Genomic DNA, 22,450 nt, shown 5'->3' with positions numbered 1-22,450 from the left:
ACGAGCATGGGAAAGGGGCTACAGACCTTTGATTTGCATAGCTCACAAAGAATGCTTTTAGAAACGACTGTGCAGGTGGCATTTTAATCCAGTTAAGATCCAGGGGCATTTTTTGCCACCGTGTATTTTTGCCATGAGGAAAGTGCTCTGTTGGAAGGGCTGCAGGGAAAAAGGAACATACTTGCACAGGAATTAAAAGGTTTTTGGCAGGAAATTATTACAGAGATTCATCTTATAACAAAATGCTAGCTTCCCAGAGACCCCTTGACCTGCTTACTTAATGTTCCCACAAAGGATCTACCTTTTAAACAGAACGACAAATTAATTTCTTTTATATTGTTAGCAGCAAGACTTTGTATGACTTTGTATTGGAAAAATGTGACTTCTCTTCCTATGGAATTGCGGTATAGTAAAATATGGACTGGCCTTGTCACGGAAAAGCTTTCACACACAAGAGAAGCACTGAAAAGAGGATAGTTATTTAGAACATTGGTCATCTTTTTGGGGCGAATCAAAGGAGGAGGGCTCCCCAGCCAGTGAGCCAGGTTCTTTAGCCAGGGTCTTTGACTATTAATCTCATCCTGAATAAGTAAAAAGTAATGTATGGTGTAGTATAGCAATGTTTTATTGTAACTTTTCTTTAATAAAAAGTTTAGAAGACAAAGAAAAGAACTAATTCCAATAGTTTCCTTCAGATTTGGCTTGTTTGGCAGATCTCAGCAAGATCTAAAAATGAAGCCAAGTTTGAAAAAAACAGAGGCGTGGTTTTAAAAGTTAAGAATGTTTAGGGATCACTGCTGACATGAGATTTTCCTTTTCCCCCACTTATTTATCTTTAAACAACTAGGAAATTAAATGCAAAACTATATTCCACTGTTACACGCATTCAAGTCAAGAACAACAAAAGTTCATGCTGACCACATATCCTTAACTCTGCCTCCTTGGGTCATTTGCATTATGATACTGTCATGCCCACATTCTCTTGGATACAAGTGTAGCTGCAGAAATTAAAGACAGTGTTATCCTGGGTTATGAGACCCTGCAGCTGAAGGTTGTGTCAAAATGCAAGCACCTAAGGGTGCAGAGTTGACAGAGAACACAGACGGGGAACTTGGTTAAACTGTTCATTCTGATTTGGGCATGTCCTGACCATTGATCGATTTGTTGTGGAATGTGTAAGCTACATGATTAGCCTCGTTAATGGATGAATGAGGGTGGCAGTATTAGCACGGATCCAGCAGCCCCTCTCCAAACCGGACACAGACTTCCCAGTCTTCCTGGGAACACCAGAGATTCGCTAACCCACAGAGCATTTCTATGCCCCTGTGCTGCCCCCTGCCCTGGCACGGCCTCTGCAGCAGGGCAGAGATAAGGACCATGTAACTGTGTGTTAGAGACCCGCTCTCTGAGCCGTCGGAGAGGCACTTGATGACCTCCCAGGGGTGCAAAGACCCCTGCCGGGCACCTCACCCCATGCTGCACAAAGACCATCCTATCCCTCGGGGTGAAGGCCAGCTTGCCACTCCCACCCTTCTCCCATTGCCTCCCCTGAGCACTATAAACTCATGGCACTCATGAAAATGGCTGGTGGATGAAGAAGTCCCAACGGAAGATCGGGGGATCCTTTGGGCAGGACTGTGGGGTAGAGGTAGGCCGTGTGTCCAGAGGGATCCCCCCCATCTGCAGCCTGGCAGAGTGAGCGGGTCGGGCACCAGCAGAGCAGATGCCAGCCCCAGCTGCCCCATGCTGAGTGGCATTCAGCCATATTGCAGAGGTGGGTGTGTGTGTGAGAGAGAGAGAGAGAGATCACCAGTGCCTCTGTGATGGCTCAGATACAAAAGCCCCCTCCAATGCCCCTCTCTGACCCCCATAACACAGTCCCTTCTCTCTGCCCTACTCGCCCTCCAGGGACCAGCCAGCCAGCTGAGTGCTCCAGCCCTGCGCCCCTTGGCAAAACTCAGGGCGGGGGTGGGAAGCGCTCTAATTAGATTTCTCCATAACCTCACTGTGCGGGGAGCAGCGCAAAGGGGTGACACGGCCCCACCATGGGGAAATGCAGAGATGGGGCCGCCTCGCCACAGCCAGCCCAGGGTTCATCACCCGCCACCCGTCCCAGAGCAGGGCGGGTGGCTCTGCGAGAGCAGCGGGGCACAGAGCCGGGGCGGGGCTATGCAGAGAGAGGGACAGCGGGAGAGCTGGCTGAGCTGCGGGGCCACCAAGACAAAGCCCGGGGGGGGGGGGCTGCTCCCAGCACAGGGTGTTGCGGAGGAGAAGGCTCTCGTGGTGCCAGTGCCAAAGACAAGGCAGGAGCTGAGTGGAGAAGCAAATGACTCAGGGCCCAATCCTGCCCCTTTTGGAGTCATGACAGGCAGGCAAGGACTCCATTCTCACTTGTAAATGACCTTGCAAGGCAATGGAAGGTCTGCCCTGGACTCCCCAACAAGCTGACAGGTATGGAGACCTAGGAGGGCAGGCGTGAGATGGATCCTGCCACAAATGGGGAGACAGGGGCTGCTGGGGCCCCCTGCTGCAGACAGCAGCAGCAGCCTCCGGGAGTGGACCCTGCCAAGGGCGGGTGGAGGAGGCTGCATTTAAAGGGGAGGGGGAGGAGAAACAATACACAAGGTCAAGGAACATGACAGGAACGACCACGCTCTGCCCCACCCAGCAGCTCCCCAGGTCACCCTGCCGCTCCAGCACACACCCAGCTGCCAGGCTCCAGGGCAAGGCCACGAGGTTCTGCACCAAGTGGCCACCCTGTTGATCCAGCCTGTGCTGCTGTCAGTGCCCTGGAAGGAGCTGCCAGCTGCGTGTTTATTCTGTGGGAGGTAAAACGGGGAGGGGAGTTGCTCTTGGAGTTGACAAAGGGGTTCTCTGCCTGCTGCCTCAGAGCTGCTGATGCCCCTCAATACTGACTCGCATCCCCCTGCAACCCTAGCCCTGGGTTTTCCCCATCACAGCTCTGCCAGTGCCCCTCAATCTCAGCCTGCAGTCCCTGCTAGCCCAGCTGTGGACCTCTCTTCTGCAGAAACTCCAAACAGAACCAGTCTGTGTGATATAAACACCGGAATCGCACTCCTCGGCCGGTGCCCAGAGCAGAATTGGGCACACCAGAGCACGGGGCAGAAGGGAGCAGGACAGAACAAAGGACCTTGGTACAAACGGGCAGCCAAGGGGCAACATGACACAAATAAGCATCCAGCCTGGAGCTGCTCCATCTCCAGCTGGGATCGCGGGGGCAAGAAATCCCCTGGTGGGCCATTCTGGAATAAGCTGTCCAGAGGGGACATCCCTTCCTGACCCTGATCAGCAGCTGGCTCATACCCCTAGCAGGAGGATGTGTACCAGTGCCAGGGGAGTGTATGGTGCCCCTCTGGGTCACAAGGAGCACACAGAAAAGGGTTACGGGGCTGGGAGGTCATCCATCCCCTGCCCGGTCACATTATCCAGATACATGGTCAACGCTCCTGTCAATCATTACTCTTGCCCGCCTGTCAATCATTACAGAGCTATCCGGTGGCAGTGAGTCCCACAGGCTAATTATGTCCTGGGTTGATCTAAGGTCAAGCAAAGCTCTTTGGAGCAGGTGGAACAAGTTAAACAGCACTAGAGCTGGCAAGCGCTTAGAGTGCCTCCCAAGCGGTAGCACAGGTGACTCCATGCGGGGCACTCTCCTCTCTGAGTTGGGGTGGCTCTGCAGCCAGGAGGAGTGGTAACACTGAGGGTCCTGCCCCCTGTGCGTATGGGTAGGACTCACTGGCACTTTTTGCAAGAGGGTGGGCACTAAACCTGCTGTCTGGCCCAAACCTCCTTGCTGGGGGGGTTTCCTGCCTGGCGTCATGTTGCTGTGCATGGCACCACCCCAGAGGTGGCCGCAATGTGCCAGAGTGTAAGCTGCAGAGAGCTGGGGGAAACTTACTCACAAGGGGTCCAATTTGCTGGGGAGCAGGTCAGGTAATGGGGGTCAGCACCAAGCTTGCCCAGAGAGCCCTGCAAGGTGGCTTGAGCACTGGAGGGGTGATCAGAGCCACTCTGGCTAGCACGGCTAAGCCTGGGAGGGGCTTGGACACAATAGCAGGGGTGAGGGAGGGTGCAGGGTGTGCCTCATGGTGGTGGGGGGGTAGTCTGCTTGGCTCCCCCAGCTCCTCTCTCTGCCTGGGCATCAGAGAGCGTTTGCCAGGCAGGGTTCCCCTGCCCAGCTGGGCCTTTGGACTGGGATGGGGGGGGCTAAGTGCAGGGTGGGGTCAGGCTGCTCCCCTGGTGCTGCAGGGGCATGGCAGCCCCAGCCCCACACATATCAGGCTACAATGTAGAGGGGGTGCTGCAACCATCTGTCTCTAGGTCCTGGGGCTCCCAGCCTGCTTGCAGCCAAGCCCATGCCTCCCTGCTCAGCTTGGGGGGAGGTGGGAAGGAGCAGCTGGCAGCTCCAGGAGGGGCAGTGACTAACCCTTCCATGGGGCCCTGAGTCACTGGCACAGCCCCATGACCTGCGACCGGCTCCACGGGGGGAGGCCGCAGCGCAGTGCCCAAAGCCTGGGGCCTTGGCATGGAGCCCTGGGGTGCTCTCTGCCTCCCTGTCCACATGCCAAGGTGGCATTCTGCCCCCCTCACCCTGCTATTGCTGTTCCTGCCCCATCTGGGCCTGCAACTGTGCAAAGCGGTGGCAAGGGGTGGAAGCCCCGCCATGGCTCCCTGACACACAGGGGCACCAGAGCTTGCTGGTAGAGCTGGGGACACTGTAGCTACCAGACTCTGGCTGCCCTGATGGGAGCAGGAGGGAGCCCAGGCATTGGGCATGCAGAGCCCCATCCAGGTGCTGATGTGCCTCAGTACCCTGTTTCAGACCCAGGGCCACCCATCAGCAGCTGGCCCCTCCTGCACTCTGGGGCACGGCCCAGTGTCTCCCCCTCCCATTGTTCCCACAGCCTGGCCCGCGCCAGGGCAGAGCTCTCCGGGTACGGCCACGCCGATTGCCTTGGCCCTACTCCTGCTGGGCTGCTGGCACCTGGAGCAGGGCCATGGCACATCCTGCCGCTTTGACCCTGGCCCGGGCACGACGTTCCCATGGGGTTGGGAGGAGGGAAGGGCAGGGGAAAATGTGCTGTCCTCCAGGAGCTGCTCCCAGTTCAAACCAATGTCCAGCAGTGGACAAGTTTAAACCAGCTTCTCCCCAGCATGGGTAGCAGCTGGTGCTCTCTTAAACTCCAACTCCATGCCAACGCTTGGCAAGAAAGGGATGTCCTCAGTGCTGGCCCAGGGAGGAGTCTGGAGAGCAAAGAGTCAAGAGGAGAATGCCACCCTGCCCAGCAACATCTGGGGAGGGGCCTGGGTAGAGGGGACAGTTCTGTACGTACATGCTCACCCCAGGTGCTCATTAGGGAAAATGAGGCACAGGGCGAGGTCCTTGCACCTGAGTCCCCTGCTAGTTGCTGGGCAGGGATGCCAGTTTGTCATGAGCCCCGTGTATTAGCCTTTCACAAAATAGCAGAGAGAATCCAATCCCCCCCACCCCATCCCCATCCCAGGGATGAAGGCCTAAGTGGGATGGCTGTGGGCCCCTGTGCCAGGGGGTACCCTGGGGGCTGGGGGAGATGAGGCTTCTTCCCCAGCCCTCACCTGGAGGAAGGGACCACTCTCCCCTCTTCTCCATGGCACAATTCTCTGGTTTCTTCATGCTGTTCCTCCTGGGGAGCTGGGCTTGGGCTGCCCTAAGCCTGCCAGGGCCCCTGCGGGAAGGTGGTTTCTTAACTGTCCTGGAGGGCTGGGCAGCTCGGACCCTGCCGGTGCAGTGTGGAATGTCGGGAGGGGAAACGACACGACCACAGTGCTGGGCCCCTGTAGCTGGCTGGAGGGGAGGAAGGGTGAGCTGTGCTGCAGGCCCCTCCAGGCGGGCCTGCCCCTCGCTCCCTGGTGCTGACCAGCTGCCCGTGCACGGCTCCCCTGCAGTGCACATCTGAACTCTCTGTGCTTCTTGCAGAACGTATTCCTGGAACAAGGAAACAGCCTGTTCCTTCCCAGGGATTATAGCCCAGGAGGCACCGCAGGAGAGGGAAGGGGGGGCTGACCTGTGAATCAGCGGCAGGGCACCGAGGCCTCCTCCCTGCGCCCAGGGGCACAGGCGAGCTTTGCTGCCTTAACCCCTTCCTTCTGCAACAGGCCTGAGGCCCTCTCTGCTCCTGGGGGAGGCCAGCCTTGAGAACTGGCAAAGCTGCTGGAGGCCAAAGCACACGGAACCATCCCAATGCAGTCCTCTGTGGATCTGTCAGCAACTCCACCCGGGGGTGGGATGCATGGGGAAAAGTGGGGTAGGTGTCCTGGCACCCCCAGAGGCACTGGAACCTTGCCCACAGACGAGGCCACTGAAGCAGCAGGACAGAGACTGCAGGTCCTGATGTGCACAGGCCACTAGGTTCGAGGGAAGCAGCACTGGCCTGGAGCTAGGGGCCTCACGCTGCGGGTGTCCGGCTCAGCTGCTCCACGCTAGCAGATTTGGAGGAAACTCCCTCTGTCATGTCGCCCCTGCGTGGGCTCTAATCCTGCAGCCGCCCTCCCCACCCTGCTGAAGCAGGGATCCCCAGGATCTGCACACACAGGCCTCTGTGCATGTGAGGCTGTGGCCAAGCTCATGGGGTTTAATTATTTCTGACTGGGACTACTAACTTATTTCCAGCTCCTGGGAGAGTCCAGGAGCTCCTCCCACAGCCAGTGCTTCTGCCCCAGTCCCCACAGCGCCCCTGCTGGGAGAGGCTGGGGTTGGGGTAGCTGAGAGCTCCCCCCCACAGCCAGCGCTCTGCCCCTGCTGAAAGAGGCCAGGGCTGGAGTAGCCAGGAGCTCCTTGCACTCCCACGCTCTTTCCAGCAGATCCCCTCTGTAGCTGGTATGGGGCGGGGGGGACCTCTCTGGGGAGGTTCCAGGGCCTGGGATGCTGCATGCTCCGTGGCATGGGCGGGGGGGGGGGGGGGGGAAGAGGTGCCTTCCCCTCCCACACCAGGGGCAGATTCTAGGGCTCGGAGCATGAGCCGAATGGGCACAGCTCTCCCAGCCCCTCAGGGCCAGGCTGTCCCGGGTGGGAGAGATCAGCACGGGGGGCCCAGGCACCTGGAAATGCAGTTGCCAGTTGCTGAGGCAGTGGGGGAGGGGAAGGAGGGGGTCACAACCGGATGTGCCTTGGCGGCTGCAGTTCCTGTGCAGGCCCCGGAGGTCTCCACACCCCCGCGCAGGGCAGAGCGCTGCAGTCTCCACACACAGCTGCTTGGGGTAGGGTGGGGGGAGGGATGGGGTGTTGCCCAGCAAACTGTGCCGGGCACAGTCCCATGGCCCCTTCTGCTACGGAATCCCCCCAGGCACGCCAGGAGAGAGCTCACTCTGGAGCGTGGCGTCCCACTGGCAAGGGAGAGGTGCCTGCAGCCCACAGGAGGGTCAGACCACCCGCACAGCTAGTCAATGGCTGATCTCCACTGGGCCAGCGCCTGGCCAAAGGAGGGGGGGATGAGGATGGTAAGTGGAGGCACAAGGGGGGGATTAGTAAGAATGGGGGTGACATTAAGGCTGAATAGTGGAACTGCTGGCTCCAGCAGGCTGCAGGGTTGTCTCCTGGGATGCTGGAGCATGGGGATTTTGAGCTGCGAGCACTGGGGCAAGAGCTGAGCCTTGCGTGTTGGGGAGCCCCCCCATGTTAGGGATGCAGCATCCCCATCTGGTGCCTGGGGGATGGGATTTGCCACCTCTCCGCTCCCCGCCCTTGGTCCTCTCCAGCAATTCTCTCTGCTGGGCAGCCTGGTGCCAAGGGACGGATCCATGCAAGTCACTCTGTGCACTGAGCTCTCAGCCAAGAAGCAGCCATGACGCCTTTGTGTGCAGCCAGCCAGGGCAGGTAACCTGATCCTGGGAAGCGGAGAGGCGCCCCAGCCCTGCCCAGCAGAGCCCAGCTGGCAGCCTGCCAGGAACCCAAGGGCTGCGGCTCTTTGGCATGAAGCACAGATGGCAGCTGCCCTTGTGTTTAACATGGAGGTGCAGGCCCTGGCAACAACAGTGCCATTGGGAGAGCCCCACTGCTTGGGAGGAGAAGGGCAGCATGCTGGGGCAGGGGGCAGACACTTGTGCAAGCAGGACCCATGCTGTGGGGGGGATAGCACCAACAGCAAAGCAGGGGGTCTGGGTTCCTGCCCCATAACAGCAGTGATGGGCACAGGTCCAGCATCGAGAGACATGGCAGCGGTGCCTGGGCTCCCTTGGTTTAATCACAGGTAGAGTGTGGCTCTGCTGAGGATAGTGACCCCACAAGTGCCATGTGCCCAGCCATTCCAGCACCATGCCATCACCTTACCACCTGCCAACTCCCCCAGGGCCTGGCACCAAAGCCCCTTGGCTAGGGTCCCATGCACAGGGCACTTCATGAGGGGCAGAGTGCGTGCAATGCACTGCGGGTATTGTCTGCCTCCCTGCAGAACAGAGTTCGGGTGGCCCTGAGAGGCCGGGCATTAATCCAACTCCTGGGCCAAATGCTGGGCCTGACTAGCAGAGACCGCCGCCTCCCCAGTCCTCCACCAAAGATCCTGCAGGCTAAGTCCTAACTTTGGCGATACCTGCAAAGCCCCCCCACACCTTGCAATGCCAGCCCTGATCCTGGACCTCATTAACTACGTCTACTGATGAGGCGGGAGCCCAGCTAGGCTCCAGCTGGCTCTCCCAGAGCACACGCTGTGCAAGGGCTCACAGGAGCCAGAGGTGACTAAAGGTAGCAGATCCAACTCCGATATGCTGCGGGGGCACCGAGCAGGGATCTGCTATGGGGAAGCAGCTCCAGGGCTGAGGACTCGGCAGAACCCGGGTTGGCACTGGATGGGCCCAGAGTGCAGGCTGGGTGGGTGGGCCTCTCCCCTCCAGGGACTGCCAAGGTAGCACATCCCCTCCAACACTCTGCGGGAGCAGGGGGCACACGCAGGCCAAATGGGGATGGCTAGAGAGTCGCGTGGCTGGATTGAGTGCTGGTCGCAGGAGCTGGCTGGAGAGCCCTGGATGCTGGGCAGATACAGGCAGAGTAGCCTGCTTCCACCGCCATGTCCCCCCTCCCCTCGAGGAGCCAGCCAGTCTCTGGGGCTGGGGGGTCCTGGAACCCTGCAGAAGCTGCCAGTAAATGGCAGCTGACAGGGCAGTACCATGTGCACTGAGAACGTGAGGGGTTAAGTGACCCCCACTGCTGTACCCAGCTCTCTAGGTCCTTCTCTGGCCCAGGATGTCGGAGCTTTGGAACACACTGATCCGGTTGGCACCTGCAACCTGTTGTCACGCTGCAGCGGGATTCTCACAAATGGGGGGCTCCTATCACCCCACTGGGGCCCGATCCCATAGGCGAACTCTGAGCAGGCTGGAGACCTGCCAGTCCCACAGCAGGAGGGCTGGACGCAGGTGGGGCAGAGCATCCTGGTGCTGCACAGAGAACGAGCGCGGGGGTAGGCATAAGAGAGGCACTGAGCCGGAGGAGGGATAGACACAGGCTGGGCTGCCAGGGCACGGCCCAGCTAGGACGGCTGGCCTGGCTGATGTGCGTGACCCCAACAGACGATTCAGGGATCCCAAGTGGAGGGAGGCATCAACCTCCAGCCGCTCAGCTGCTTAGGTCCCATGCCTGGGGCAGGTCTTTGCTCATTATCCACCTGGGTGGGACCTGGACTGAAATGGGTTGGGAAAGGCCCCCACACCAATTCCCTGGGTTCTGACAGGGCTGGAGTTCAGAATAAAACTGGCCATTTTCATCCTAGAAACGATCACACATGGCTTGCACACGCTGTCTCTGACACGCACACGCTGTCTCACGCTCTCCCAGTGACACACAAACACCCCAGTGTTTCTCCCCTTTATCCTGTAAATAACAAAGCTGATCTATTTGAACTAGAGTTGGAGGGGGGGTGGCAGCAGCAGGAGCCTGAGCATCTCTGGGAGCCCCTGGTGCTGGTGGGCTGGGACATGGCGGAGTCACTCACACACACACCAGCTCCCCAGGAGCCTGTGCTGCCCCCGCAGCGGGTGATGACACACACCAAGGGGATCATGCTAATCAGTACCGAGAATGCCAGGAATGAGCGTACCAGCCACCCACCCACCACTCCCTGCCTGGCCAGATCCCCAACCCATCCCCCTGCAGGGCACTCACACACCCCTAGGCAGTGGAGGGGGAAATCACAGGGACTTTCCACACTGACCCCCCCTTCCCGGGGTCTGACAGGGACTTTCCACACTGACCCCCCCACTCTCCAGGACCATGGGACTCTCCCCACCCCCCACACAGATGTGTACACCCAACGCTGGACAGGCTCCATCCTCATGGGACAAGACACCCTGCTGGGGGTCCCTGCGAGGGCTGGAGGAGAGTGGGAAACACAGAACACAAGCCTAGGGGCTCAGGCTGGGTTGGGGCCCTGGTGCCAGCTGGCCAAGGGGCTGAGAACAAGGCTGGGGAAGGTGGGGTCTGCTCTCTCTGTGCTCCCTGCTCCTCTGGCACTGGCCCCAGTTGTGCCTCCTTGGCAGCACCCGGAAGCTCTCTACGGCTCTGCTAACAGTTGGATGCAGGAGCAGGATGGGGCAGGGGAGGGGCAACAGGCTGAGCCGGGAAAGGAGCAAGGCCAGAGGGCAGCCTCCTTCCGCAGGGTAGCGAGAGGAGCTGCACCTAGATGCCTCCGTTTCTTGCCCCTCAGGTACTAGCCTTACCGGGGATCCTACTCCCATAACTCGCTGCGGGGTTCCTGGTCATCCTCACACACAGGGGCAGGGCACGGAGCACTGGTGATGTCGGGGCCCCACAGAGAGCTGTTGAGAAGAGTCTCTCCCTCCCCCAGGCCCGCCCCAGGAGCCTGGGGTAATTCCAGGCTGATGCCTGGGTTTCTGCTGTGGGCCAGATGCAGACACTTTCAGTTCCCTCTGGTCTCTGCTCCTGGTGGGAGGTGCTGAGCCCCAGGGCAACTGTGACACCCAGAGTGGCTGAGCCAGAGCTCGGCTCCCCCTCCCACAGAGTGGGGCATCAGATCTGCTCTGACCCAGATTCCCAGGGGCCTGAGGCACTGCAATCAATCAGGGAACGAAACGCGGGGCCGGCTCCGCGTGTGGCCCCCGGCCGTTCTCCCCGCCAGAGCCTCCTCCTCTGCAGGGCCCACCTGCCATTTCCGATCAACCCCCAGCAGCGACGACACCCCTTCGCCCCCCCGCCCTTCAGGGTCTTCAGTGACAGGGCAAGATCTGAGGTGCCGGTCACATCGCAGCCAGTTCCCCTTGAGCTGTGTTGTGGTGTGCGGGGGTGGGTGGGTGGAAAGAGATACGTGCACTTGCTGCCCCAGCCCCCTCGACACGAAGGTCCCTTCCAGAGGGACCCTCCCCATCCCTCCCCAGATGGTGGCCTGGAAAGCGATGGGGTCAAAGTTCAGGGTCAGAGATTCCCCGCTGGGTGTTTAAGGCACTATCTTAGGTGACACAGCCCCACCCTCCTCCCTGGGGATGCCTTCCACCCCAAGGGATGGAGGCCAGTGTCGTCCTGGATGCAGCTCAGAATTTACTCAAAATTCCCTTCCCAGGTCCACCCCCATTGTAGGAACAAACTGGGAAGGGGCAGACTCCGATTCCCCCACCCCACCCACAGGAGCAGCAAGGAGAGATAGGCCCAATCCCCCCAGGGCCTACCAGGCAGAGCCCCTCATGCAATGGGAGCGGTTAGCCTGACCCCACCCCCATAGGGAGGGGGCATCTCCCACTCAAAGAGACTGTCTCTGCCATCAGAGGCTCCTTTGTCATGGAAAAGAATCTGTGTGCTGGCCCCAGCACCTTTCACCTCCATCACCCCCTGGTAGTGCCCCAGTGGGCCCAGGTCTTGTAACACACATGGGCAGGCGCGCGCACACACACAACTCCTCCTCCTTGGCACATGCACGTGCCCCCCCCCCCCCCCCCGACACACACCAGGACACATGCAAACACATGCTCTACTCCTATTGCTCCCAGTCCTGGAAGGGACCTTTCAGGGCCAGGCAAGGCCATAGCCATGAGAGGTTCTGGCCAAGCAGTCCCTGAGAGGTTTCTCTCCCCAGCTGCCCGAGGCCCTGTGACTCTGCTGGCGCTAGTTAAGCCACCCTCCTGCAGGCTGGCTTGGCCATGCTGGAAACTTTTCTGGGATCACAGCCTCTCCGACTGGGGGACTCCGGCCACCCACTCCCTAAGGGATCTCTCCCCACCGGGGCATGAGGCACTGAGCGGCCTGGCACCAAGCTCCAGGCTCGGGAGCTGATCTCCAGTCGTTCTGACACTGGCTTGGGTAGCAGCTATATATCCAGAGCCACGACAGCACATAAATCCCCATTTATCCTCCTGGCCTGGAGCGGGCGTGTAGAAACGGCAGTTTGGTTATGAGTTCTAGAGAGGCTGCTGGTTTCGGGAGCCTGATGTGAGACTCCGGGGAGCAAATTTTCTGCAGTGCTGGGACCTCGCAGCTCCCAGTCAGGGAAAACGTCCCCTGGATGGATATCTGAGGGCCAACCGGCCCAGCAAAATGGACTGTGCTGGGACGCTGACAGACTGGGATCCAGTCCCCCCTTAACCTTCTGCATTGAGCTAAATAGATGGAGCTCCTGGAGTCTCTCACTAGAAGGCAGGTTTTCTAATCTTTGAATCATTCTTGTGGCTCTTCTCCACCCCCTTCTCCAATTTATCAACATCCTCCTTGAATTGTAGGCACCAGACCCAGACAAAGGATTCCAGCAGTGGTTGCACCAGTGCCAGTTACAGAGGGAAAAGAACTGCTTGGCTCTGACTCCATATTCTGCTGCATCTGTGTCCCAGGATCGCATTAGCCCTTTTGGCCACAGCGACGCACTGGGAGCTCAGGTTCAGCCGACTATGGAGGTACAGCACCTGGCACAAAGGGCAAAGACTAGCTAAGCCATTACACCATTACAGGAAGATTGGAGCAAGGGCTTCCCCATGCCCATAGTACCTAATGCCAGGCACCCACAGCACCCTGAGCCCAGGAGGGCAGAAAGCAGTGCTACAGCCCTGAACACACAGACTGTTCTGGAGCCAGTGGTCTAACTCAGGAGACTTCCCCATGAGACAGCTTTCACCCAAGGATCTCCAAGCCCTTTACAGACAATAAAGTATAACCACCCCTGTGTTAGCGATGCAGATGCTGAAAAACAGAGAGGTGATGTGGCTAGTCCAAGAAGATAGTGGACTGTACAATCCAAGCCTTCAAATCCCCCCCAGTGTAACCACTGCAAAACACTCTCCTAGAGCTGGGAATGGAATCCAGGCATCTGGGCTCCCATGCTCACACTCAGAGACACCAGAGGATTCAGGGAGGCTTCCATTCCAAACCTGCCTTCTCAGTTGCTTGTAACTTTTCAGTTCAAACTCAGTTGTTGACCTTTTTTGGGGACCCGGGGGGGAGAGGGGGGAAGAGGGTCATTCAGATATTTTTCACTCCCTTTGCTAATGGAAGGGATACGCTCCCCAGAGCCCACACATTCCCTCTGCTTTATGATTCCCAAGAGCTTGACACTTTCCCCAACACAGCTCAGTAGCCTGGCTCTGTAGCTCACTCTTTCTTTGGCTTTGCAGCCAGCCACTTGCGCACTGCCTGATGGCACAGGAATGCTCTGGCAAAGGTCTACAAAACAAGCCACGGTAGAGCAGGTACACCACCACCCTGGGCTGACAGATCATAGGAGTCTCTGCAACAGTGACTGGAAGCATGAAGGCGGTGGTTTGATTGCCTTGGAGTTTAACTGCTAAGCAGCTCTGTGCCTGGCTAGCATTCAGAGGGGAGACCACTGGGGCATGAGACTGCTCTAAGATATGGTTCAGCAAAGGTTGGGGACCCCATGGGTTCCTGGCCTCCCCCAAGAGGAAGCAGATTGCCCTTTGGTCCATGGATGCCCTGTCCTGTGCTTGCTTTCTCGGGGCCCCCATGGGTCAAGATCAGACTCATCACGTGGCTGCAGGCATCTCTGCCTGAGCAGCACATCCATACAGTCCCGGCCGTTGAGCGGGGCCAGGTGCCGATCCCACTGATCGCAGGTGAGGGGCCGTCACACAGATGCTGACTGCTTGTTTTCTTGGAGCTATTGGCAGCCGGTTCCATTGCTTGACACAGCCGGGCCAATTCACTAGGGAGCAAGATTAATGACAGATGGGCTCCACCGCCCACTTACCTATGGCTGGCCTGTGTGCATCACATCACTTCACATTCCTTTACTCCCCTCACCACCCCTCAGGCTCAATCCAGCCTCTGCTGTCCCCCGACCTCCTGCCAACCAGGCAGCCGGGGATGCAGCACGCCCTGACCTTCCAAGACACTCACTCGGGGCCCGCCCACCATTATATAAGTGGGTGGGTGGATGAGCTTCGGCTTAACCTAGTTACCTAGTGAACTACTGCCAACACGCAAGCTGTGAACCTGCCAGGACAGCGGGCACCGCACCCAGTGGGGGAGGCGGATAGGGAGTCTGCTGCTGTTCTAGCAACAGTGAAGGGCAGAGCAGGGGACCGAGGAGAGTTTCATCCGGTTATTACAGCTGAGGGCTCTGTCCCCTGGGATGGCTGCTGGTGGTCCAGGCTAGGGGGCCTGGAGTTAGACCTTCTCCCCACAGCTAACCCAGCCTTCTGGCCCTCCTCTCACAGCTCTGCCCCCCTGCAGCCCCACATGATATGACCAGCATATCTGGCCTCCTGCTGGGCAGGAGCCCAGGGCTCCAGCAGCAGTCACATTGTGAAGGGGGCAGTCATGAAGGAGCCATGCATCCAGGGAATTTCTGGCAGTGCCGAAGCAGACAGCAGAGCAGCCTGCACTGCCAAGCTCAGGATGGAGTTCAAGATCCCCAGATGTGGAGCTGAAAGTCTAGGTGGAGATGTCACTGGGAAGAGGTCTCCCTCTTTCCCAAATCCCTCCTGCTGGTGGAAATCTGCTGCCCAGGACAGGAGGGAAGTCACAGGAGTCTCTCAAAAGTGGTTTCAGAGTAACAGCCGTGTTAGTCTGTATTCGTAAAAAGAAAAAAGAAAAGGAGTACTTGTGGCACCTTAGAGACTAACCAGTTTATTTGAGCATGAGCTTTCGTGAGCTACAGCGATGTACAGCTGTAGCTCACGAAAGCTCATGCTCAAATAAACTGGTTAGTCTCTAAGGTGCCACAAGTACTCCTTTTCTTTTTTCTCAAAAGTGGGGAAGGGGAGGATATTCTCTGTGAGTCTTGGCCATAACAATCACCACACGTGGGCACCACTCAAAAAGAGGCCTGGTGTTGGAAGGTGCCAAGCCCCCAACCCTACAGCCACCTCTGGCTTCGCCATGGATTCCAGTGCCTCATTTTTGACCCCTCCCATGTGTGGGCGGGACGGTGAGGGGCCAACACATTGCGATTACCCTCGAGAGCTAGTCTACTGGGACACTACCTATGCAGAGTCACCAGAACTTGAGCCCATTCATAGCAGTGGGACACGAACTTGCCTTGACCACAGCTCTGGACCATCTCTCATCTGTGGGACCAAAGCTAGCAGCTCTTAGGAAACCAGGGAACAAAGTCACACCACAGCAGTAGGCTCCACATCCCAGCGCATCCCACAGTGCAAAACCAACCAACCCTTTCCAGGAGGTCAAGCTACAGCGCCCAAAGGGGTGGTGCCAAAGTGACAAAAGATGGGCATGCCAGGCCAGGGCTGAAGCTAGCGGACTCTACAGAAGACACTTAAGCAGAGGCCAGGCCTGCAGGAGGGTGGGGGTGGGTGGGATTTAGGAGCCCGGAGGTCAGGAGACATTCCCCGTGTTACGCTGCCGGCAAGGCTAGGGCTGGTCCCAACAAGCTGGGCTGGTGGATCTGCAGCACTGCTGGCAGCCAAAGCACCGGGCTAGCCAGGTTGCCTGACTAGGCTGCAGTCCTTGGTGTCCCAATGGTGGGAAGAGCGTGACCCTGCTCAGCCAAGCGCTACCCCATGGTCAGGTGTCCACAGAGATGCAAACAGACTGCCCAGGGGGGCCAGATACCATACTTCAGCCCCCCAAACACTCATCACAGTAAATATCCCTAGCCACACCGCCCCACAATGAGCTCCCCCTCCAACCTCCTGCCACTTGTCCCAACCTGGCCTGGATCTCCGCCGAAAAAACCCAATGCATCGGTATAAAGCTGTCCCAACACTGGGGTAAAATGGACCAGCGTAGAGACCAAACCAAAAAAAGACATGTGCAGCAGCCGCCCTGTCCTGTCTGCAGCCTCTCAGTGCACCCAGCTGTGACAAACTGGGGGTTCTGCCCGCACCCCTTCTGAATCATGGCTGATTTTATTCAATTGGATCATGAAATCCCTGGTAGGAAAAAAGCCTCTGGGTATGTGGATCGCCCATCAGTGAGCAGGGCTGGGCCCCCACAGTGACCAATCAGCACCCACCGATCCTCTGTCCAAAGTAAAACATCCCCAGCAGCCAAAAGCTGCTGCTGGGTGGGCGGCTTGTCCCCAAGGCCCCAGCAAAGCAAGCAGCCTCTTTGGAGGGTCACATCCATGCCCATGACTCATGGGTCTGTGTCACAGCAGAGGAGGAAAAGGCAACACTACAATGCCAGATGCGCCCTGCAAAGGCAGGCAGCCCCCACCCACACCACCTGGAGAGACTGTGTGCTCCCAGCCCAGCATCCTCCAAGCTGGGAAATGCGGTGGGTGGGTCAGGCCTAACCAGGAGATGCCAGCTGGACCTGCGATGGCCAGTCTGCAGGAGGAGAGATTCCTCCCCTTGCCAAGGCATGCCAGACAACAGCAAGACGGCAGAAAACCTCTGCTGGCACAGGGGATAGGCCATTGATTGGGCGCTGCTAGGCAGAAACCAGAAGCAGTCTGCAGCTCATTCACCTAAACCAATACGCCACAGATACACTGTCCAGGGCCTGAAAACCGGCTGGAACAGCCCGAGTGTCAATCTAGGACAAGCTCAAGGATTCCGCCCCCCCCTCCGCCGGCCCACGGCCTCTCCCTTCCCAGCTATCTGCACTCAGATGGGCCGGAGTCCTGCCAGGCCTGGAGCCGACAGGGGGGAAGCCCCCAGACCGCAGGCACTGGCTGGAAACCCCCAAGCCCACTCCCACGCAGAGGAGGAAGCCTCGCGTATGAATTCCCAGCAACTCTGGCTCTCTGGCAGCTCTCGCCACCCCGTGAGCCCCCCCAAGACCGCGGCCTCGGCCAGCGCCTGGATCAGTTGCAGACCTGTCCCCGCTCTATGCAGGGCTCTGCAGGCAGCCAGCCCCCGACCCACCCTGGGCACAGCAAAGACGGCCCGTTCTCCCGGCTCCCCAGGCATCCCCCGAAAGGGTCCTGCCCAGTGCCCACCTCGCCTTGCCCAGCTATGCCCGGAGGAGCGTCCCCCGCAGCACCCCCAGAGCCTGCCACACACTGCGCCGGCGGCAGCAGCTGGGCGGCCAGCAGGAGCCCCGGACGGCGACCCCGCTCCTACCCCCCAGCTGGCACCCGACCCACCTCGCCCATGGCATCAGCTCTGTTGCTATGGAAACTCACTTTTCCTGGGCATCCATCAGCCCGAACCCGAATTCAACCGCAACCAGTAGCATTTAAAAAAAAATGGCAGCTCCCCAGGCGGAGGGGGGAGGAGGAGCCGGGGGACCCCCGGCCCCGCCCTGGGGCAGCCTGCTCCAGCGCCCCGGTCAGCAAGCCCCCCCCATGCCTCCTTCCCCGCGGGCAAGCGGGCCGCTTGCAAAGGATTTTCCTTCTAGGCAACAAAGGAGAGGGCGCAAAATATCCTCCCCTCCCCGACGCGCTGGCCTCGGGGGGCGCCTTCCCCAGCCCCCACGGGCACCCCTTTGCCCCAGCCCGGGGACAGCAGCCCGGGGACAGCACTGCTGCCCAGCCCCGATCCCCCCCCGGCCCTGCGCAGCCCCCGCTCCGGCCCAGCCACTTACCTTCCAAGGAGACAAAAATGGCCCTTTGCCTTCCTCGCCCTCTTCCTCCCTGCGCGGCGCGGCGCGGCGCGGCTGGGGCGGGAGGCGGCTCACTGAGCCTGCTGCTGGCCCGGCTCCATGGCTGGGGGCTCGGCGGCGGGGGGGCTCGGCGGCTGCAGCTAACAAAGCCCTGGCCCTGCGGCCCCTCGGTGCTCTGCCTCCGCTCCTGCTGCCGCCGCCGCCGCCTGAGCCACCGCGGGGCGAGTGAGGCGCTGCGCGCAGCTCCCCACCTCCATCCTGCCTCTCTCCCTCCCTCCCCGCTCCGATTGCACAATAGCAGCCCGGCAGCCTCATCAATATTCATAGCCTGCTGGAGGCTGAGCCTCCCTCCCCCACCCAGGCGAGAGCAATGGAGCTCCTATCTGGAGGCAGGGGATGGGGGGGGGGAGTTGGTTGCAGCCCCCCACCCCCACCCCCACTCTGGGTGGGGAAGGCAAACAAAGGGCTTTGCTCTGTGCTGGAGGCCAGGCTGGCTGCACAGGGGCGCTGGGATTTCAGCCCGCACAGAGAAAGGGCAACCGTGTGCCCCCACCGGGGTTGCCACCTCTGTGGGCATCCCTCACTTTTGAGGACAGTGTTCTGGGGGCTCCGCACACCTCGCTGTGGGCTCGGGATCATCCCACGTGACCCGGTTGCATGCCTACCTCCCAGCCGCCCATCCCTGGCATTGTGACCTGCCGGAGAGGAGGGCCTCAGCTACAGCTCCCCATGGGAGTTTGGAGCCTAAATAGCCTAGGGGATCCAGGCCTTGGCCCTTTTGCTCATACCTAGGCTTCGTTCCTTATGACAGCCAAGACAATGCTGCCACCCACCCCTGACGTGTGTGCACCCGACTCTGCTCCCCAACACAGCACCTTATGCAATTCAGGCAAAACACCCCAGCGGCCCCGCATCCAGGCACTCCATCCCTAACAGTCTCCCACGCTCACCAGCCGGGACACAATCCCCAGATGAAAAGCACAGCTATGTATTATTGTTATGAACGTAACACCCCCATCCCCACACACACACCCCTGGTACACCCTGCATTGAATGAGCCAAGCTGAGCTGCCATGCTCGGTACAGTAGAGATTCAGGTGCAGTATATTGTAGAAACGTCTCTGAATGTAAACTCCCCCAAGGCCCTGGTAGCCCCGTGGACCAGCAATGACATAGAACACCCACAGGCATAAGGCCCCCTCTGAGGAATAGCCTGTGGCAGGAGATGTCAGATGAGGGGGGCAAGAGGAGGTTTGGCCAGGGCAGTCCTTTGACCTGATGTTTTCCTGCTGCTGCAGCCACCATGGTGCTATGATGGTGGAACATGCACAGGGCTTGACTCAGGCCCTGAACAGGAGAGGCAGCACTGCAGGGAAGAACCCATCCCCTCCCCCAGGCATCACTGCTCCCTAGAGGCCATTAGGGACAGGAGCTTTCCAAGGAGCCGGGAAACTCCGGTCAGTTTTTATAAAACCCAGCCACATTCCCCTTTGGGCCTACACAGCAGCTTCAGTTCCCCTCTGCTGAGGTGCCTCAGAGCTCATGCGCAGGGGGGAGCCCATTGCAGGGCCCCAGAGGAACAGCTGTCACCCACTCTGACAGGCGAAAGTGGAACATTTTACCTCTTTTTTTTCAAACAGTTCCTGTTCCTTCCTGTCACTTAATTAGTCTGGTTTTCCCCAGGACACAATCTGGGTGTCTCCTGGGAGCAGATATGTTGTTTGCTTGAGTTTGTTTCAATGGCATATTTCATCGCCATTTTATTTTCCAGCAGTGCAGCCAAAGAGTCAGGGAATGTGTCATCCGTCCGTCTGTCCACCCGCCCCCCACACACGCTCCACTGGCTTGGAATACAGTTTGGTGTAGGATTTTGGTGCCCTCCATGTGCCGAAGCATGAGCCCTTCCCTGTGCAGAGGTGTCTGTATTGTAAGCTGTAACACAAAACAAATAGGTGTGAGGGTGCCAGAGTGCCAGCCACAAGCCACCGGGGCTCTCAGAGTAGGCCCCGGCTGATCAGCAGTGGAATAGTGCACAGCACTTCCATGTGGTTTCCCATTAGGGTTCAGAATGAACACTCAAGGCACACAACTCTGTTTCAGCACCATGGATTGTGTTAGTCACCCATGGATGTTGCAGAATAAATGCAGGCATGTGGCTTGGTGGGATGATGATGTTAAAGGCCTCTCCAGTCTCACCTTTATACTTCCTCCACCTGCCTTTTCCTCTTCAGCTCTTCCCTTTTTCACCCCCTTCCTTGACTCCTTGGTATTAGCACCCCTGGAGACAGCAGCCATGCCTATTCCCAGCGGAGGGTGCTGCTGCCCGTTGGTTCAGGAGCATAACACAGGCCAGAGAATTTTAACCAGTCACCTCTTCATGCAGCCCAATGCCTTGTGTTTGGCTACAGCATCCTCCAGAAAGGCAGCCAGTCTTGATCTGAGGACATCAACAGAGGTGGAAGCCACCACTTCCCTGAGGAGACTGTTGCAGTGGTTACTCACCAGCGCTAGTACAAATCTGTGCCTTGTTTCTCATTTTAATTTGTCTGGTGTCAGCCTCTGCCTTTCTCTCTATTAGCACCTGGTGTTTTCTCCCTGGGAAGGGTGTTATGTGTTTGTACAGCACTGGGCACAAAGTGTCCAGGACAAGGGCTCTTAGGTGCTATGAGAATACAAAGATTGAATAATAACAATAATACTCACACTGCAATCACATCACCTCTTGAGCTTCTTTTTGACAAGCTGAACAGATCCAGCCCTTGAATAATGTTTGTGGCACTTCTCTGCACCCTCTCCAAGTTTCCAACAGACCGAGGGTCTATCCAAGTTCTGGCCCAGAGTCCCCAGTCATGGGAAGCACAGCTGATCACACTACAGTATTATTCTCACCTCCCTTTCTCCCCCAAGTCCATCTCTTCCAATCAACAACCTGTTAAACGGATGCAGCACACTGCTTCACACTGGCTGGCTGCAGACTCAGGAATGCAGCCTAGTCTCACACAGAAGCTTTTCTCCTTCCCAGCTAAAAAGGGCTTTGCTTGAATGAAAGCTGAAATCTGGCAGGACATACTGGATATTTCACTCCTGCTCCTCCACAGGAGACCTTCATTCAGAGGAGGGCAGGGGCTCTGAGGCAGTTATTCCCACTGGCCCTGGGTACAGGAGAACATGTTAATTTTTACCCACTGTCCAAAGCTGAGATAATAGGCAACATGTCAGGGCTCTGCTCGCTGCCCGACCCCCCACTGCTGTGGCATGAAGCCAGGAGCTAGTGACGTGGGGATGTCCCCTCCCTGATCTGCCGCGGAAAAACAGACTGAACAACCACTGAAGCCACTGCACGCTGTGGCAGGACTTCTGGGGAATGTGTATGTGGTGAAGACTTGCCCCGGGTGGCTCAGATCCTTGTACCCCACTCCTGAGTCAGCAGCAAGGGCGGGGGACACTTCTGAATGATGGATAACGCAAGTTGGAGAGGGCCCCAGTTGCTTTTCAACACTGTAAATTCAGGTCTGGTCCTGGAAGGCCCTGTAGATGGCTGGAGATCTGGCAGGGTTACGACGCCAACCAAGCTCTGACTGCTTCAGACTCCTCAGAGTTCTCTCAAATGCCTGCCAAACCCTTGGGGGAAAAGCTCTCTGCAATCCAGCACCCCCGTCCCTCCAGAGAAAGGCTGAGAGAGCTCTACAGAGTCCTCCTGCAAGCTCATCTCAGGCCTTTGTTCACTATCAGACAGCAGCCAAGGACTTGAAGAATTGTTATTTCCTTCGCAGGTCACCTTTCTGGAACATCTCCCTCCAAGCTCACTCTCCCTCCAGGTGGCTGTTGAGCAGAGCTGGAATTTGCTGTTGCTGTGACCTTCCTGGAGATCCCTCAGAGAAACGATGTTTCCAAATCTTTCAGCAAATGTTACATGATTTGACTCTCTCTCAATCCCTGCCTGGAGCACAAAGCCAAGTCACAACTGGGCCAACGCAGCAATTTGCAAACGGAGAATAAAGCCAATTGCACATGGGGAAAATGACCAGGAAAAAAATCTTTGTTAACTTCTATGTGTCACCTACCTTAGGGGAAGACACTTGGAGAACGCTGTGCTTCGCTGAGAAAACGCAGAGCCTGTTAACAGATCAAAGATACAGTCTAGTTAGCTGATTTCCCGGTTACTGATGTGATGAATTGGTTCATGATTGTAGAATTGTGCCGTCATGCTGCAAAGGGTTAATGATTGCTATGAAGTGGGTATTTGATACATGGAAAATCACAGACCTGGTGTGCTAAGCACCTTTCTTTCAGACTAAGTGGAAGGAGTAATTAAATGTCCCTTTATGTAGCAATAGCTGGAAGCAATAGAAGACACCACCCAAAGCACTAGGCCAGGGGTAGCCAACCTGAGCCGGAGAAGAAGCCAGAATTTACCAATGTACATTGCCAAAGAGCCACAGTAACACGTCAGTAGCCCCCCACCAGCTCCCACCCCAGCGCCTCCTGTGTGCC

The 22,450-nt window shown here is 58.0% G+C and overlaps 1 protein-coding gene across 1 annotated transcript in view; it reads right to left on the bottom strand.

Annotated features, from left to right (window-relative positions):
* ZMIZ2 (zinc finger MIZ-type containing 2) overlaps positions 1–18,089 on the bottom strand; it is a 46,603-nt gene extending 28,514 nt beyond the window's left edge. The window contains exon 1 of the mRNA XM_074940276.1: positions 17,939–18,089. The gene's annotated coding sequence lies outside the window, so the exon portion shown is untranslated. The remainder of the gene's footprint in view (positions 1–17,938) is intronic.
* Positions 18,090–22,450: the final 4,361 nt, after the last annotated feature.

The sequence above is a fragment of the Natator depressus genome, chromosome 26, assembly GCF_965152275.1.
Source record: "Natator depressus isolate rNatDep1 chromosome 26, rNatDep2.hap1, whole genome shotgun sequence".
NCBI lineage: Eukaryota > Metazoa > Chordata > Testudines > Cheloniidae > Natator > Natator depressus.
Note: the sequence above shows the minus strand (reverse complement) of the source record. Positions and strands in the feature narration are given on the sequence as shown.